Here is a 16651-nt window from a genome sequence, read left to right on the forward strand (position 1 = left end):
GAAATGACAAGGAACTAACAAGAGAGTAACACTGTATTTTCTATTTGTTTTCTTCCGTTGCAGTAGTGCTAATTAGAAGGAGTAGTTCTTGATACAGTGCTTTGGGGAATGCTGATGAGAAGCACACAAAAGGCTGAAGTGCCTCTTCAGTGCAGCATCGGATGCAGCAGAACCCAGCACCCTCTCCATTGTCATTACCCGAATCTCCCACGCTATCTCGGTATTTGGGACGTTACGGCACTTGCGTATCGGCGGCTGTATAGACCAGCCTTTCTGAAGCCTAAACCCTCACTTAGGGGTGAGTAATATCGTAGTAAATCACAGCTTGTCATAACAAAATATGTTTCCAAGCAGAAATATCCAACCTACTTGGTAGTGGTGGGAAGGGAGGCAGGAGCGAGGTGGGGATACATCATCAGAGAGGACCTGGGCTCCGTGCTGCCCGTGCACCTCTTCGCCCGCGGGGTTTGGGCTGCGCCGGGTGGGAGCCGCTACTCACCATCCTTCAGGCGAAAATCTGCCTCCGTGTAACCTGCCTGGTGTCAGCTCTTTGGACGGGCCAGCTTCAGACATCGCGAAAAAGAGAGAGCCTGCCCTAACGTCCCCAATGCCACCAACGACAGCTTTTCCTTCAAAGATTTTCACCCCTCTTGGACTCGGGAAGGGGTCGTGGGGATGAAGGCTGCGAGGGTAGGACGGCACCCCTTTCCCATTCACCAAGGTTTGATTCTCTTTATGAGCATGATCCACCAATCCGTAATCAAGGGTTAATTTCACAGCTCACTGCTTCATCTAGCATAATATCCATTCAGACTAATTAAATCTGTCTAATAATGTGAGTGTCTTTGTCTTTGTTCTTTCCATTCTTTGTTTTACACCCTTCACATCTCATCTCCAGAACTACACGCCATCACACTCTGCTTGACAAGCAGAATCCATCCCTAAAATTAAAACATTCCTGACCTATCTGCGATGACAAGGCAAGCAAGCTTCACAGCGCTGCGGCCCATGAAGGGAGCTGACACATTTGTTTTTAATTTCAAAAGAGTAGAAAGTGAAGATCTGACCCTGTCAATCAGGCCCTGTGACAAGTTTAATCATTGCTGCCCCACAAAAATCACGGCTAAATAGGAATGCAAATAATGTATCACAGGGCTCTTATAAATGCTAATCAAGGAGAAGTAATCAACTGACAATTTCACTGATCTCCTTTCTGAAGAAGTCAGTCAACGCACTGTCTCTGGACCACAAAGAGAAGAAAAGACAAAAGGCATAGATGCCGTTTCCCAAAAAAACCTATCCTTTTTCAGGGCTTTCTTTTTCTTTTTTATAGAGGAAAACAGAGAATTCACTCTTTTTGATCCTCTACCAAACTTTAAAGCAAAGCTGTTTCTCAGGAACTTGAACAGTTATATGTCAAGTGTACTTTATTAACAGTACCCTCCCAACCCAGAGACAGCACTTGGAAACTTCTGCTAAAATAAAAATCTTCATTTGTCTTTGTCGTTCATCCATCTTCAAAATTCTTTTCCGTCTTAACAGCTTCTGTCCTCTACGGGCAATATATTTAGTGATATATGAAGTTTTACAAGTGGAAAGCTAATAGTTGAGCTCACATTTTTTTTCTAGCAGCTCCCCTCCCCCCAAACTGAAAAAAAAAAAAAATATTCTTGCTTGGAATTTATTTCAGTGCGAATGCTCTCTTCAGTACCAGGATTTTTTAACTGACTATCCTTTTACGACCTTTTTAATGTGGTAAAGAACAGAGCGCAGGCGTAATGCCAGTCTTTCACTCACCAATTCTGCATGGCAAGAAGTTGTGCCTTAACCTACATACGGAATAGAGAAGGACCCAGGACAGACAGATGCACAAGGTTTGTAATGCTATTTACTGTTATCATTTTACTGTGGTTTGTTTGGTAAGCTGTGGTTCACTGTGGTGGGTCCTGATGGGGCCCATCAAACATTACAGTCACTGTATTGGCACAAAACAAAAGGATATGGTTTGGCCAATGGGACTCAATGCAGGGAGATGTAAGTAGTATAAAGATTGCTGCAAGAGGTAAAGTTCAAAGAATCTAGTTGTTTGAAGTTTTTGGTTTGGTTTTTTGTTGGGGTTTTTTTTTTGGTTGTTTTTTTTTATTTAATTAAACTACTTTCCTGCATGGAGCCAATAGATGAAATAACTTGAGGAGGGCTTCAGCAATGGAGACCTAGACTACCAGCAGGGAACTGTAAACAGAAATCTTCCACTACAGCAGGACCTGGTGCTTTACAGCCCGTGACAGGTAGCCACAGCGCAGACAAAGCAGCAAGAGCAGCCGTGTCAAACCGTTGTCCGAGGTTTCGTTTGCAGGGCTGAGGTATAGAGCTCAGAAGCTGGCTGTGCTGTGCCCCACTTGGGCTGACAGCTTTGCTGTGCACCGAGAGTGCAGGAACTTCTGTTCATGGCTGGGGAAGGTGCCACCAAACCCATTTCAGACTGGACACCGAATCGCCCAGATTTACACATGAGCAAAGGAAAATGGGAATGATCTCTGGTCGATCCCAAGTTTCCAACTGAAAGAAGCATTGGGGCAGCAACAGTAGCTTCTGTGCCACTTCCGTGAGAAGTGCGACCTGGAGCTTTGTCACACAGTGTTCGCTGCTAGACGGGGATGTTCCCAGCAGCAAACTCTCCATACAGGATGTGTGTGGAAGGTGGGAGTAGAAAACAGAAAAAGAAATTGAAAAGCACTTTGCAGTTGTCATGTCACTTAGCAACAACCTTTTCTACTTCACATCAACACGGGCGTAGTAGAGAGACTGCACAAAGCATACGTACTGAAATCTGGGGTAAGCAGCGAATGTAGGAGGGCAAGAAGGAGCTCAAACACCAGCTAATCACAGGGAGCTTTCATTTATCATTTGAGACACGTTTTACATTGCTACCCTTGGGCTAGGGTTTCTCCTGAATACACTGCTGGATCTAGCCATCACTGATCTTCCGAGTACTAATATGGAGTAAATTATACAAACTCTCCTGGAGGTGGAAACCCAAGTTCAGCTATTTGTTTCCCAAATGAACTCCACCAAAGTGGTCACTCTTCTGTTGGTAGTTTTACTCTCGGGTGAATGCCAATTTTTTTCTTACCTGCTTCAATTTCCCAACTTCTTCCCTGCAGGATTCCCACTCCTCTCTCTTTACATGCTGGATTTTCATAACAAGGTCCAGACTGGCAAGTCCTCAACCCCTAAGACTTCTTCCAGGAGTTAATACCGTTACCAGATACGTCCATCAGATGGAGGATGTGTCTGGGCCCTGAGAAACAGAGGAGTAGGTGCCCTTCCTGCAAGACTAAGTGGCTGAAATGAAAAACTCTGGCACAAAAAGAGAGACCTGTGCAGGCCACCGTGCGGGTTCTAAGGAGGATGATAAGCCAGGCACCTCTCTACTTTAGTTACATCACTTGTCCTCATTTGTTTAGCTTCGAGGAGTTAGGATTCGATTATCAGCTGCTCCCGTGCTGTTAGGGGCCAGCTGACTGGCTGAAGGGCTGGTTGTGGAGACATGGGGAAACCCATTCTGTGCGATTCAGGAATTCACTGAGCTACCACTCTTTTCCTCAGGAAAAAATGAAATGTCAGGAGCAGATCTGAATGTCTACTATTTCTACAGTTGTTCTCTGAATATAAAGCTCTGCAAAGTGTATGAAATATTACATAAATAGAGCATTAGTATATGCCAAATTAATAACATGCATTATCTAGCAGCCGTGCAGTGATGCTTATTGTACAATTCTAAATCATCCTAATGGGAAAAAAAAATCAAAATCCATCACTTTGTGGCTGAGTTTCTCTCCTTGCAATTACAAAAAGCGACTTTTGCACACAGAATTGTTTTAGACGCATTATGGAAAGCTGGGCATTGCCAAATGACCAGAGCGCATCTCTAGCAACCAGCAGCTCCCGAGCTCTGCTCCTGCTCTACACTCGCAGGGTGCTCCTTAGCCGAGAGCAACCGCGGCGCTGTGCCGGTGTGCCGTACTTTGGGGCTGGAGAGTGACAGCCTGATTTTCAGCAGCCTATTAAACACAGACACACACACATTATACCTTAACTTTACCCAGGCATTCAGCACTTGTGAATATATAAGAATATAATTGGTGGCAAACACATGTTCAGACTAAACCACTAATCAAGTCTGCTTTCGTCCTGCCTAGACACACGCGCGCACGCACACACACACACTCTCCAACTCCAGCGAGACCTTGCCAAACAGAGACGAGGCTCTTATTTTTTACAGCTGGGTTTCATTTTTGCAGCTGCCAAGTAGCAAAGAAAAGTAACCCTGGTGATCAGGCCAGAGGACATGTCCTACGCTTTTAAGTAGGCTTCCCGGGAGGAGAGACAATAGACAATTGCCGTGCCGCCTCGCCTCCGCGAGCTGCCACCACACCAAGCCGCCGCAGGCTGGCACCAGGCTCAGCACAGGGTGGGCGTTAATAAAGTTTTGGCTGTTGGCTGTGCTTAGCCAAAAACCTAAAGAAATATTGCAAAGGTGAATGGGACTTTGGCAGAGATCGCAAGAGCTCGTGTGCGGGGCTCGTGCTGCTGGTGCCGGTCGCAGGCGAGCTCTGGGAGGGTTCGCTCCGCAAACTCTTTTGGCTGGGAAGCGAAGCCGGTAACCCCGCACGCCGCATGTGCCTGCCGTGTGGCACTTCATACCACCATCGAAATCAACAACTGCAAACGAGCAGCGCTCAGCTGTGAAACGCTCTCTCGTCGTAGTCGGTGCTAATGGGAGAAGGGTTCAGTTCTCCTCCCGGGGCGAGCAGCGCTCCCACGGGCGAGCTGTGGAGCCGGGCTCTGGTAGGCTCGCAGGACGATCACGCAGCCAAGGGTCTTGCTGTTTTGTTGCCTTGCTTTGGCAGCCTGTGCCGGGGACCCCGCAGAGCTCATTTGCGATGTTAACACCTTCCGGACATAGAAGGGGTGATGAGCACAGAAACCTCCTTGGTTGTTTTCAGCCCAACCCAAAAACTTGTCTGAGGGGGCGATAAGGACTGGCACAACTCGTTGCAGGGCAGGGAGTGTGGCATTGTGTACTGAGTCAGGTACTTTCCTACCTGACCTGAAAAAAGGAAATTCTGCAGTAAAAATCCAAATGTAGAGAGCAGCGTAATCTATCAACTCGAGTAAATGAATGCTATTATCTTAGAGGAAGAATACATTAATATAGATGACCGTTACATAACACACATTAACATAGTGTAATAATATATTTACTCAATGTAGGCATGTTTTGACACAGTGCAAGCTGTGTACAGTTGCTGAGAGAATTGGGAATTTTTATATTATTATAAATAAAAATTTAATTTTGAAAAAAAAGATGGTCTTGGGGGTACTTTGGCACAATTCTGACAACTTCAAGTAAAATTCAGAGGAGCTTTTTCTCCCGTGTCTGGAATAATTGAGCTATCATATCCGTGTCTGTCAGATGTCAGTCATTTAACTTGCACCTCAGCTGTATGTGACGAATTGCACAACGAGCCAAAGACCATCATCTCGCAATCTGTGTGTGTTTTATCTGCCTACTCTGTATCAGAGCAGGGAGCGTATCCTGCCACGTGTTTGCGTAGCTTCCAGTGCTGCAAGGGCTGGGTCCTGCTCACGGTCACTAAAGCACAACTGCTCTTGTGTGTCATTTAGGGGCCAGAACTCCTTATTCTTGAACTTTTTATTCCAAATCAAACGGAAGAACAAAACAATCATGGAAAATTTAAGACTCTCTTATATTGTCCTATGGGAAACTCATTTACTGTAAAAATCTACCGCTAGAACAAAAGTTTGATAGTACCCATAGGAGATTTAAAGTGAAAGTAAAATGGAAGAATATTGCGTTATAAAAGAAAAAATTAAAAAAAAAAAAAGAGATAAAAAAGAGCCAGGAAAAAAGCAAACACAGTGAAAAATAATCTCTGCACTTCGTAAACCCAGCCATGTTCATTATTGCTTTCCTATCGTACCAAACTTTATGTTGCAAATTTATCTGCAAGGTCTGGTGTCCCTTCCCACCGGAAGCCTGCCCAGCGCCATTCAGCCGCCCTGCACAGAGAGCGGTGGCCGGTGGTGCTGGTGAGGACCTCAAGGATGGTGCTGTTCCATAAGTAACAGGTTTCCTTCCCCTGAAATCCCAAGTTAACTGACCAATCTGATCTCCGTAGTTTTAAATCATAAATAGCCCAGAATACTAGTGTGCCTTGAACGCATGCTTCTTTATCAAAACAATACACCAAAAGCAATCTTGTTCTCTTTTTTCTTCTACTTTAAGCTGATTAGAAAGTTAGTTCTGTAGTTGATTAAGTTCTGCAGAAATTGGGCTTGTGATGAATCATTAAACAAAGACATTTTTTGTACAGCAATAAAGCCTCAAATGATTAATTAAGGGCACAATGCCAAAACAAGTGTCTTTGTTTAAAACGCAGTGGACAAGACAGGCTTGGGAAAGTTGATGTCTTAAGTAGACGCCACAACATGTTTTTAATTATGTTCAGGAAGAAGAACAAGAATGGGAATTGCCAACTGTTTGGAAAGATAATTTTTTTTTTTAGAAGAAAGATTAGAATAAAAAAAACCAAACAGAGCATTATTGATTTAACACAAATGCCATTTGTTGGGCCTTTTGTAATTTCCTTATTAGTGTCATCATTCTGGAGTTCATATGCTCCCTTCTGTTATAGCATTTGGCACACATTCAGCTCCCAGCAATATGATACAGTAAACATTCAGTGACTGCTCATATTAAAATGTTTTATTTGTTGTAACTGTACCAACGATCAGGCAGTGCAAGTCCTAAATTACCCCAACAGCTTCGCGGGCTAATTTGGTAGAAGTGAGCTAGTGACCGTCTCTGCACCACACACGTGGGCGCACGCACGCACGCGTGCACGCACACCCGGCACGCTGGGGAGCGCGGAGCCGTGCTCTCGGTTGGAAACAAAACAAAAAGTTCATGCAACATCAGCTCTCCACGGCTTCTTGTCAAGAGCCATCCGACCGCTCAGCTAACACAGACATAAGCTCCTATCAGCACCCGTTCGGTCCGACAGATTTTATTACATGTCCCTCTTTGGGGCATTACTTTGTGGTTACAACGCAGGGGAGGCCCCAAATATTTTTTCAGACTCGATTTCTGTGCAAGTTTTATTCAAAAGGTTATTTCAAACCCATTCTAAAAATTGCTGAATGTACTTGTGCTATGTTTTCAGGTATGGAAAATTATTTTGGATGCTTCAGTAGAGGGGAGAAAGCTTAAGGAGCTTGGAAGGAATTTTGGAGGATGGACAAACAGCACTGTCTAAAAATCAGGTTTCTCACAGTAAGAAAATAAAGAAAATAGTAACCACGATGGCGAGAACATCAACCACGGGGATTTACAGAGAACAAGCCTGACACATGGAGCTCAGCAGACTTTCCAGAAAACCACGCGCTGGCAGTTGCTCTCTTTGCGCGTGTCCAATTGCTACCAGAATATACGCAAACAAGGCAAGGCCAGCCGTAGTCTAAAGCATGCCATATATAACGTCTTTTTTCCCCACCGAGTGATGTCAAATGCACTGGGAGCCTTTATTAATGGGGAACTCCTTTATTTCTTAAGATTCTCATTCTAGCCTTGATCTTTACGCAAACCTCCCAGGGTCCTCAGCAGGAGACCGCTGTGGATCAAGGGTAGCGTGTGACCTTAATGCTGTAGTGCCGGTCCCTGGATCATAATTAAAAACGTAATTTGGCCCTCTCCACAGAACAGGCTTTGACACCTCTGGAGAAGATGCGTGACCTTAGCGGCCTCCTCATCTCTCATTTGTCCCACTAGAAATGGCACATATGTAAGCATGTAATCAGTCTGTAATTACATGGCCAACATGTTGAAATACAGACTGTTCCTCATCCTTTCTAGGAGCAGATTTACATATTAACACCTACTATTAACACCGACTGGCCTTAATGAGACAGACCCATGAAAGTCTTCTACATGAGAAAATAGGAGAGCAGACATCTCAATTTTCTTTTTAGTCCTCATGCTTAGATAGCGATCCAGAAGAAAAATTAACGGATAATTATTTCTGCTGAAGACACCATTAATTTACCTGTGGGTATATGACAAAGGGAAAGTTTTTTGACGCGGATTTCTTTCAAAAACAGGGCTGGGGCGTTGCTGGTGAAGCAGCACGGGAGAGGCTGGGCTGTGCAGCCGTCATTCCTTACCACCAGCCGCCGGGGAATGCCGTGCCTATGGAGTGATTTAGCTCAGGACAGAAGCCAAAAGCCAAATCTGCCACCGAATCTCTCTCTAAGGCCTGGGCCCGCCCTGCGTATGCAGTCAACGCTCAGGGGCTTGAGTAAACACAATAACTAATCAGATGCAGCAAGTTGTCAAATCTATATGGGTGCTATAAAACTTATAAGGATGCCCTTAGGCACTAATAATGGCTGTGTGTGTAAATTCTGTACATAGCAAAGCAGAATGGATCCTAATGGGCTTCAGTAAAAGCAAAGAAAACACACGTGGCATTTATAGCAAAAAAGAGCGCGTGTACAAATAAGCTACAGCTTCGTCTCAGCCCTCTGATATTTCTGCCCAGCTCTGTACGAGCTGGGAGCTCGTTGAACTGCTCGAGAAGGTGCTGGGTGCTTCCCCCACAGGGCTGGAAGCCCTGAACCCCCCGGCCATGGGTGCTCAGCACCAGGCGCTTGGTGTTTGCTTGGTACGTGGTGGGCACAGAAGAGAATCCTTCTCTTCTGCATCCTCTTGGTGCAACGGCGGAGGTCCAAAAAGAGCTTCCCAGAAAGAGTAGCTGATCAAAAGCATAACTTCTAAAGTGCTATCGATGTTAGAGAATGGTGGATTGAAGGAAGAAGATAAACCAACCAGAACTTAACTAAACAATTTCTGCTGCTTTGACTGATTTTGTGAAAATAACGCAACTGAACACTTAAAATGTGTATAATAAGAAAAAAAATAGTTCTGCGTGATTTTTTAAAATTTGGTCTTGCAAAAAAATGATAACACTAAATTTCTTACACCTACATTTAAAGAAAAGAAAAGTTAAATAGCATTAGAAAATTTTTTTTTTTCATGACCTTGGAAAATGGGACTAAGCTAATCTCAGGGACAGTATCCTTCCCACTACACAACCACCTGAAGCAAGCGTGTGACACCGAACATCGCTCCTACTGCTTGTAGGAGGGACAAAAGAGTTTCAGAAATCCTCAGCACCCTTTACAACAGCAGCTCATCCTGCTGATGAGAAAGCACTGGTGACGACAAACGGAGGTGCAGCGATCAGAGATGAAACCGCCGGAGGAAAGAGCTAATCTAAAGCCCCGTGAGCACAGAGAAAGGATCCTGCTGGGTGCTGCGTCCCAGCCCCTCCTGCTGAGCCCGGCACAAACCAAAGGTGCTCTAGGTTTCAAAATGTGTCTTCCTTTGAAAGCCAAATATTCTTTCTAGTAGTTTCTTCCAATGAGATCTATGTTTAGCCATCAAACACCTCTTTTAAGTTGATTGGTATGAGGTGTGTTTGCCCCACACCAGTCCCCAACCGCGGCCAGAAGAGAGCTGAGAAATGTCTGGCGGTGCCAGCGGAGAGGCTGGATGCCTTTCAGGGTGACCCCTGTAAAGAATACACCCACCAGCGGGAAACTTTTACAGGAGCTATTCCTGTGCGCCTGAGCAAGTCCTACCTACCGCCTCGTTCAGTTCCTCAAAGCAGGAAGATTTCCACGGTGCTCTTTACAGGGCCGGGTAACCCAGACGTATGAGTTTGCTGTGGCCTTATGTGAACCCCAACAAATGAACCACGACGAGCTCTGCTCCTCCTCCCTGTTTCATTACAGAGAACTATCTGCCTTTTTAAATTGAAGTCTGAAAAATCAGCGTACGAGCAGGCTAGGAGCCTAATGCCGTCTGAAGATATTTACTGTGGTTGATCCTTTGAAGGCAGAAACGTCCCATCAGAAGACAAAAATAGATGAGGGAACCTGCAGCTCACAGAAAGGTGTTTTCCCCTCGTGGGAACATAATCATTAACTTTAAATAAGTCCTCCTTAATCTCCCGAGCTGTGCAAACAAACAAACAGATAAAAAAACCCAACTGAATGTTTTCCCTCTGCCTTTCAAAAGCACAAACAAAGCCTCATTTGCCAGATGGACGCTTTCAGAGAGAGAGCTAAGGTTTAGAAAAGGCTGATCACTCAGCAGTATTTTCTGACGGTCTATGGGGGAGTTTGCTCAGAAGCTTCGTGGTAGTTTAAGATATTCCAGGATGCACTAGCACGGCGTCTGCCTTCCAGCCCTTTTAGAGTGGGGTTTTATAGCTTTGACGATAAACTGCAGAACTATTTTCAGCATGTTGCAGTGCTCAGGCATATGAGTGGAAATGAAAAAGTCCATTAAAAAAAAAAAAAGAAAAAACCAAAATTCCTCGTACTGGTTCTGCTGTAGAACACACACGTGAGATGGTAATACCTTTCCTGTATTTTTAATCCGTATTAAAATTTTATTACGATCTCTTTGGATTCATTTGCATGAAGCTGTGGGTACGGTCAAGACTCTGCCACACTGACAAGGAATGCTAAGCCGAGTAACGTATAGCGTAGGAGTGGACCATAAACATACATAACTTTCAGTAACAATTTTGCCAGCACACACGAAGTCACTGGCAGCACTTAGTTCTCACCTAATACCATGTAGATGCAAATTGGCATTCATAATTTAAACGAGTCCTTTTTCTGCACCCCAGCAACATGAGCCGGATGCAAAAGGAAGACGGAAGACTTTCTCCGGATACAGAGAGGATCAAGCAGAATCTCATTAAGGACCACTTCAAAGATCAGTTCTTCATTTCCATACAAACAAGTTTAAATTATCTTGTGTGAATCTGCTGTTAGCTGTTGCGCTGTTCCATTATGCATGATTCTTGACTGCTTGTATCATGAAAATCTGCACAGTGCTCCATTAGTGATTTTCAGTGTTATGCTAAAGCTTGCAAGTGGTCATGTTATTAGGTTAAAGTACTACATTTTGCATATTTATTCTGCCTTACCACATTTATTACTTCTGATCCTGGCTGAGCAGAATTTCGCATGCATTTGACCACCTACTTTGCATGACTTGTGTGTGATTGCAACCACAGACAGGGACAGCTAAACACAAACAGACAGCTGGAGGGATGACTGGCTCTTTGCTCACACTTTCACCGTGGTTTTCATCCACTTCTGGAAAAAACTTAGGCAATTCCTGCAGAAAGGCAGTCTGGATCTATCAGACTGCATCTACGAAATTAATCCTTTTAAATAACTTACAATAACCTATGTGACAAATTTCATTTTGGCATGAATTATTGTCTTTATTACAAAGGATTTGTTTTTACACTTAGGTAATTTAAAGAAGCTTTTCCCAGGATTTTCATCTATAAAAATAAAAATTATATCATCTGGTTTGTATGTCTTTATATTTGTCTTACTTCTGGGATGCACCATATTATTAACTTTCATGGAATACATTCCGTTCTCAAATGACTGAAATCATCTCGCTCGCTTCGGGGATATTTATATTAGGAAAGAGACTTGTTACAAAAATCAGGAACATAGCTGGTGTGTTACGAAGACAAATATATAATTCATTACATTTAAAAGAGAAAACAATAATTCATCTTTTATATATTGGTTATTTTGCAAATCTTTGAGTCATGGATGAATGATCAGGGGATGCAGAGTTAGAATATGGATAGCGTAAATCAAAGCTGCCTAGAACCAGCCCTTCTTAGTGAGAACTGAACGGGTGGATTGTTTTTTTAAATCGAAGAAGAACGTGTAAAAGACAACAACAGTATTTCCTTCTGTGTCCCAAAGACTGGACATTCCTTTAAAAAATAACGGTGAATTGGCCATCCTGTTGCACCTGAGTGGCAGCATCTGGTGGGACCGTGACTGAAAGGAGAAAGGGTTTTACCAGCCCGTTCCAGCAAACTCTTCTGCCTTTGCAGCTACGGCGAAACGCGTCGGGAACTTCGGCAGGGAATCCTGCCGGTCGGTGCCACCGTGCTGCTGCCGATTCAGGCAGAAGGCTGGAACAGGCGGAAGGGAACGCTGCTCTTCCCACAGGGCGGCAGATGAACCTGCGGGACTCATTGCCACCACGGACGCCAAAAGCCCGAACGCGCCCAAGCAGCGGTAAGACGTGGTTGTGGAAGGCTGTGGGCGTGGAGGACCACGAAATGCAGATGCATCCGTGGCACAGGCGCGTGGCGCACCCCGGACCGCAGGCTGGGGCGAGGTGCTGCGGAGGCCATGGCCGCTGGTGCCACCGTCCCCTCCCGCCACCGGCAGGGACAACGTGTCAGGCTGGGTGGGCTGCGGTGGGGCCAGGACAGCCGTCCTTAGGCTGCCTTGACAGCGCCGCGCTGCCCATCAGTGTTTCGGGGCTGTATGAAGCTCGTAGGTACATAGAGCACTTCTCCGGTCTCAGCTGCGTGGACGCAGATGATGCAGGACAGCACAGAAATAACAGGAATAATATTCAGCGTCTGAACAGACACTTCTGAAAGGCTTATTATGCTGAGATGCAGCTGAACCAAAACACTTTTTCCAAGCAGTTTTGAAGATGCCAAGTGATTGACATCTGAAACTAAATCAAGAGCCACAGTTTGAAAGAAATACTTTTTTTTTTTCCAAGAGGGGCCAAATGAAATCCCTGAATATCAGCCTACCGATCCATCTGCTGCCTCTGTTTGGGGCTATTCAAATCTATATCCAAAATTTTAGGCTTCATCTGATCTCTGATCATAGATTGTCAGCTCTGATGTTTTATCCTCATAAATTGCAGGCTGACACACATTCTTTCTCAGGTAGTTCATTCATCTTAAAGCATTTTGTGCTTCTAATTTGTCATTTTTCTTCCTGCATCCCCGCTGACCACAAATTACAGATGGTATCTCATCACGGGGCACTATAACAACAATAAAAGCCTCAATAAAATAGTCAGGATCTGATCCTGAGTGATACTGAATGCCTTCCATTTTCAGTGATGCATACGGGAGCAGAGAAGACCCAACATCTCACAGGCAGCACCTCACACGGTGCCAGGGGATCCCTCCTGCAGGTCCAGGCCCCGTTTCATCCGTGAGAATTGAGACGCGTGTGACCTGCTGTTCAACGTTACCGTCACCCCTCTTACTCTAATGCCTTGAAAGAGCAGGCAGGGAGAAAGACGCCGCCGTACTAGGTCTGCGCGAAGCAGAGATGGCTTCAGTTCCAAAAGAACTTACTATAAAAGTATAAAACACGAGACAACAAAGGGACACAGTAAGAATACATGAAAACAATGAAATACCACAGACAGCAGAAAAGGTTGAGGTCTCAGCAAAACAGCAGCTTAACCATTACCAAGCTGAACTATTTTCAGATTTTCCTTTTTCACTTTCTACTTAGCTGCAACTTTAAGAAATGGATTAATTTTCTGCATCATTGTGCTTTTTTTTCTCTGCCAGCCAGATTTTCAGATAACCCTGCTGAAGTTAAAGATGTGGTTAATAAAAGCGATCTGAATTTGAAGATATTGCCATTTTGCAAGGCAGACTGGGTGTGGATAACAAAATTAAGAATTTACCTTATCTGTGAACTGACATGGAGAGAAAAGAGGTTCAAACTGTCCAGACATCTTCGTGCACTTTTCTCCAAAACATCAGAGAATTTTGTTCTTAAAAAGATGAAAAATTACTGGCAGGTATTTGTACCTGCGCCTGCAGTTACTGCAGAGCCCCCATCATCCCACGTGCAGATGCAATTAATTAGCTGCATTTACAATTAGTGCAGCTGCATGCGTACAGTCACAACAGGAGAGCACCAGCTTCTTCGTGCGTGTTGTCTTCCCGTTTTCAAGTGTCTGCAGACACCCGTCCCTCCAGTTTCACCTCTGTGACATACTAATGTGCAGGAGCTGAAATATTAAAGTAAAAACTGTCTGCATTACATTTTTAAGGCATTGGGAGTCTTTTCTTTCATCTCTCACTGGATTTTTAACATTAAACAAGAATCTAAAGGCTACTGGAAAATCTTTTCCTGGCAGGACGCCTGTGCTAGGTGCTGAGGGCTTGGCCGGAGCGGCCCCCATCGCCCCCTCGCCGCCTCCCCCTGCCCAACACCCCGATGCTCCCGAGGAGTTTGATCCGTCACCTCCCTCCACCGCACGGGAGAAAATAGATGTGATTTTCTTTACAAAAGAGCATTTCATTTAGGGAGAGAAAGAAAAAGGAAAGGCAGAGTTAACATAGCCATTATTCTCCATCTCAGGGAAAGCAAATCCTATTTTGCCTGTCATTACAGTAGGTAGAAAAATCCTTTCATCCAGTCATTAGTTGTAAACATTCCCGCGCAGCCTGGGACCGGGCCTCTGTTTCCCATCCCGTGCCGAAGCCATTTTCTAATACTAATGTTTTATACACACATCTCAGATACAATGCGAACTCCCCCAGCCCCAAAGGCAACGGGGCATTCGTTTATACTAAATCAGAAGTGTCACCCTTGGCAACCTGCAGCACTGAAACATTTATTCGGCTTCACATTGCTGGCACTTAGAATTATTTCTTTCATGCCTGATAGCTGAATTACAATATGGCAGGTTTCCCCGGAGCCACTGGATCATTAGTGCCAGCTCACAACATACTTTCAACTGATATGGCATTTCATGTACAGCTGCCAATCAAGAGATGGGGGATGCAAATGAGGGTGGGCCCATTGGTGTTCAATTACTGTACAGCGAGCGCCGTACAGCTCCGCTTAATGACTGGCAGTCGTTTTGCTGAGTGGAGGAAGAGCAGAGAACAGAGGCAGGAATTCCCTCCGGGAAGCCAGTTGCGAGTGCAAGAAGTTTTTACATTTGATTTCCATATTTATTCTTTTTTTTTTTTTTCTTCCCCCCCTCTGTGTGTTTCTAAACACGAGGCCGAAAAAATACTTAGCACAGCTTGTTTTACAAATACGCAGCCTTGTCAGTTCAGTTGATTGCCAAGGCCACATCAGCAGAAGATTAGGCTTTTATTTTTTATTTCCTCTTCCCCCCCCTTCCCTTTGAAATATATGCCTCTTTTCAGAAAGGCCCAAGATCTTTCAGCCTTGAGGGAGTTCTAAGCTCTGTGGAATCAGTTATTATAGTCCATTTCAGTGATTTTTGCTGTCCTTTTCACACACAAGAAATATGACGCCAACCTTTCCACAACACACATCTTGCACCGTTTGTGAGCTCCTTCTGTCATGAAATACCTCTTGGAGGCCGAGATCCGCAGGGGTCAGGTGTGGAGAAGGATGAAGAACAACAGCAATCCTACAAAACCAGGACTTCTGCTTAACGTATTTATACATTACTGCGGGCATTACGGCAGTCGCAGCTTCGCGGTGGTGGGCTCTGCAGGCATGCATCATGCCAGACAAACCGAATCAAACCACTGACAAAGGATGGCAGAAGGGAAGGGATTTCTCCACTCCCCCCTCTCCAATATCCAAGTTCAAGGAACAGAAGATGATACTCAGCAATTTCAAATGGGTTTTACTTTGCATTTTAGCACCAGTCACACCGAAATCTTGAAGCGAAACTTATGGTACATGGGAACAAAAAAACCACCACGCAAGCCGTGCTCGCACGACACTTGCGAAATAAACCTGTTTTGCTGACGCACATTCCTCTGCGGCTGAGCCCCCGAGCACAACGCTCACGTGTAGCACCCCCCGACACACACTGCATGCGGGGCTTTTCTTAACAGAAGTGGCACAAAAACAGAATCATGGAATGGTTTGGGTTGGAGAGGACCTTTAAAGCCCATCTAGTCCAAACCCCCTGCCATGACCAGGGACATCTTCAACCAGACCAGGTTGCCCAAAGCCCCATCCAACCTGGCCTTGAATGTTTCCAGGGATGGGGCATCCACAGCTTCTCCGGGCAACCTGTGCCAGTGTTTCCCTGCCCTCATTGTAAAAAATTTCTTCCTTTTCTGTGGTCTAAATTTACCCTCTCTTAGTTTAAAACCATTACCCCTTGTCCTATCAAATAGCCGACCACTCTCTCTGTGCCAAATGGTCACTGCTAAGGTCACACTAGAGTGACACGGAGGGAGAGGAGGCAGCCAGAAACACGACCGCAGTCCAGGTAGCTCAGATCCGTGTACCTCAAGGGTGCATCACTCCTTCTCCTCTGAAACCTCCTGGTCTCTGACCACAAGGCCCCTCTGGTCCCCAGCAGCAGCTCCTGCCTGCGGGCAGCCTGCGGCCTCCGAGCGCCCTGGGCCGCGCACGTCCTTCCTTCCTTTAACAGCTCCACGTTCTCAAAATACGGTCAAGAGGAGACAGGACCAAACCCAGGTCATCGTCGTCTCTGAACCTCGGGGAGGCTGGAGATGGGCTGAACTGCACGGCTCTGCCCAGCCCGCGTACGGGGGAGCTGGCACAGGGGAACTCCAGCCTCCCGGCCCGCCTCGGCCTCCAGCTAGAAACATGGAGGTTTTATATTGCGGTAGTCATAGACGCTCAAAACAGCACAAGGCAGTTTTGTCAGTATGCTTTTTGGGTTCAGAAAATATCAGTTTATCAACCCTAAAATTTTTTTGCAAAAACGTGT

The 16651-nt window shown here is 45.2% G+C and overlaps 1 protein-coding gene across 3 annotated transcripts in view; it reads right to left on the reverse strand.

The window, feature by feature from the left end:
* Positions 1-16651, reverse strand: part of TSHZ2 (teashirt zinc finger homeobox 2) — a 231628-nt gene that overhangs the window by 24376 nt on the left and 190601 nt on the right. The gene's annotated exons all lie outside the window — the stretch shown is intronic.

This window comes from Grus americana, chromosome 17 (assembly GCF_028858705.1).
Source record: "Grus americana isolate bGruAme1 chromosome 17, bGruAme1.mat, whole genome shotgun sequence".
In the NCBI taxonomy this organism is placed as follows: domain Eukaryota; kingdom Metazoa; phylum Chordata; class Aves; order Gruiformes; family Gruidae; genus Grus; species Grus americana.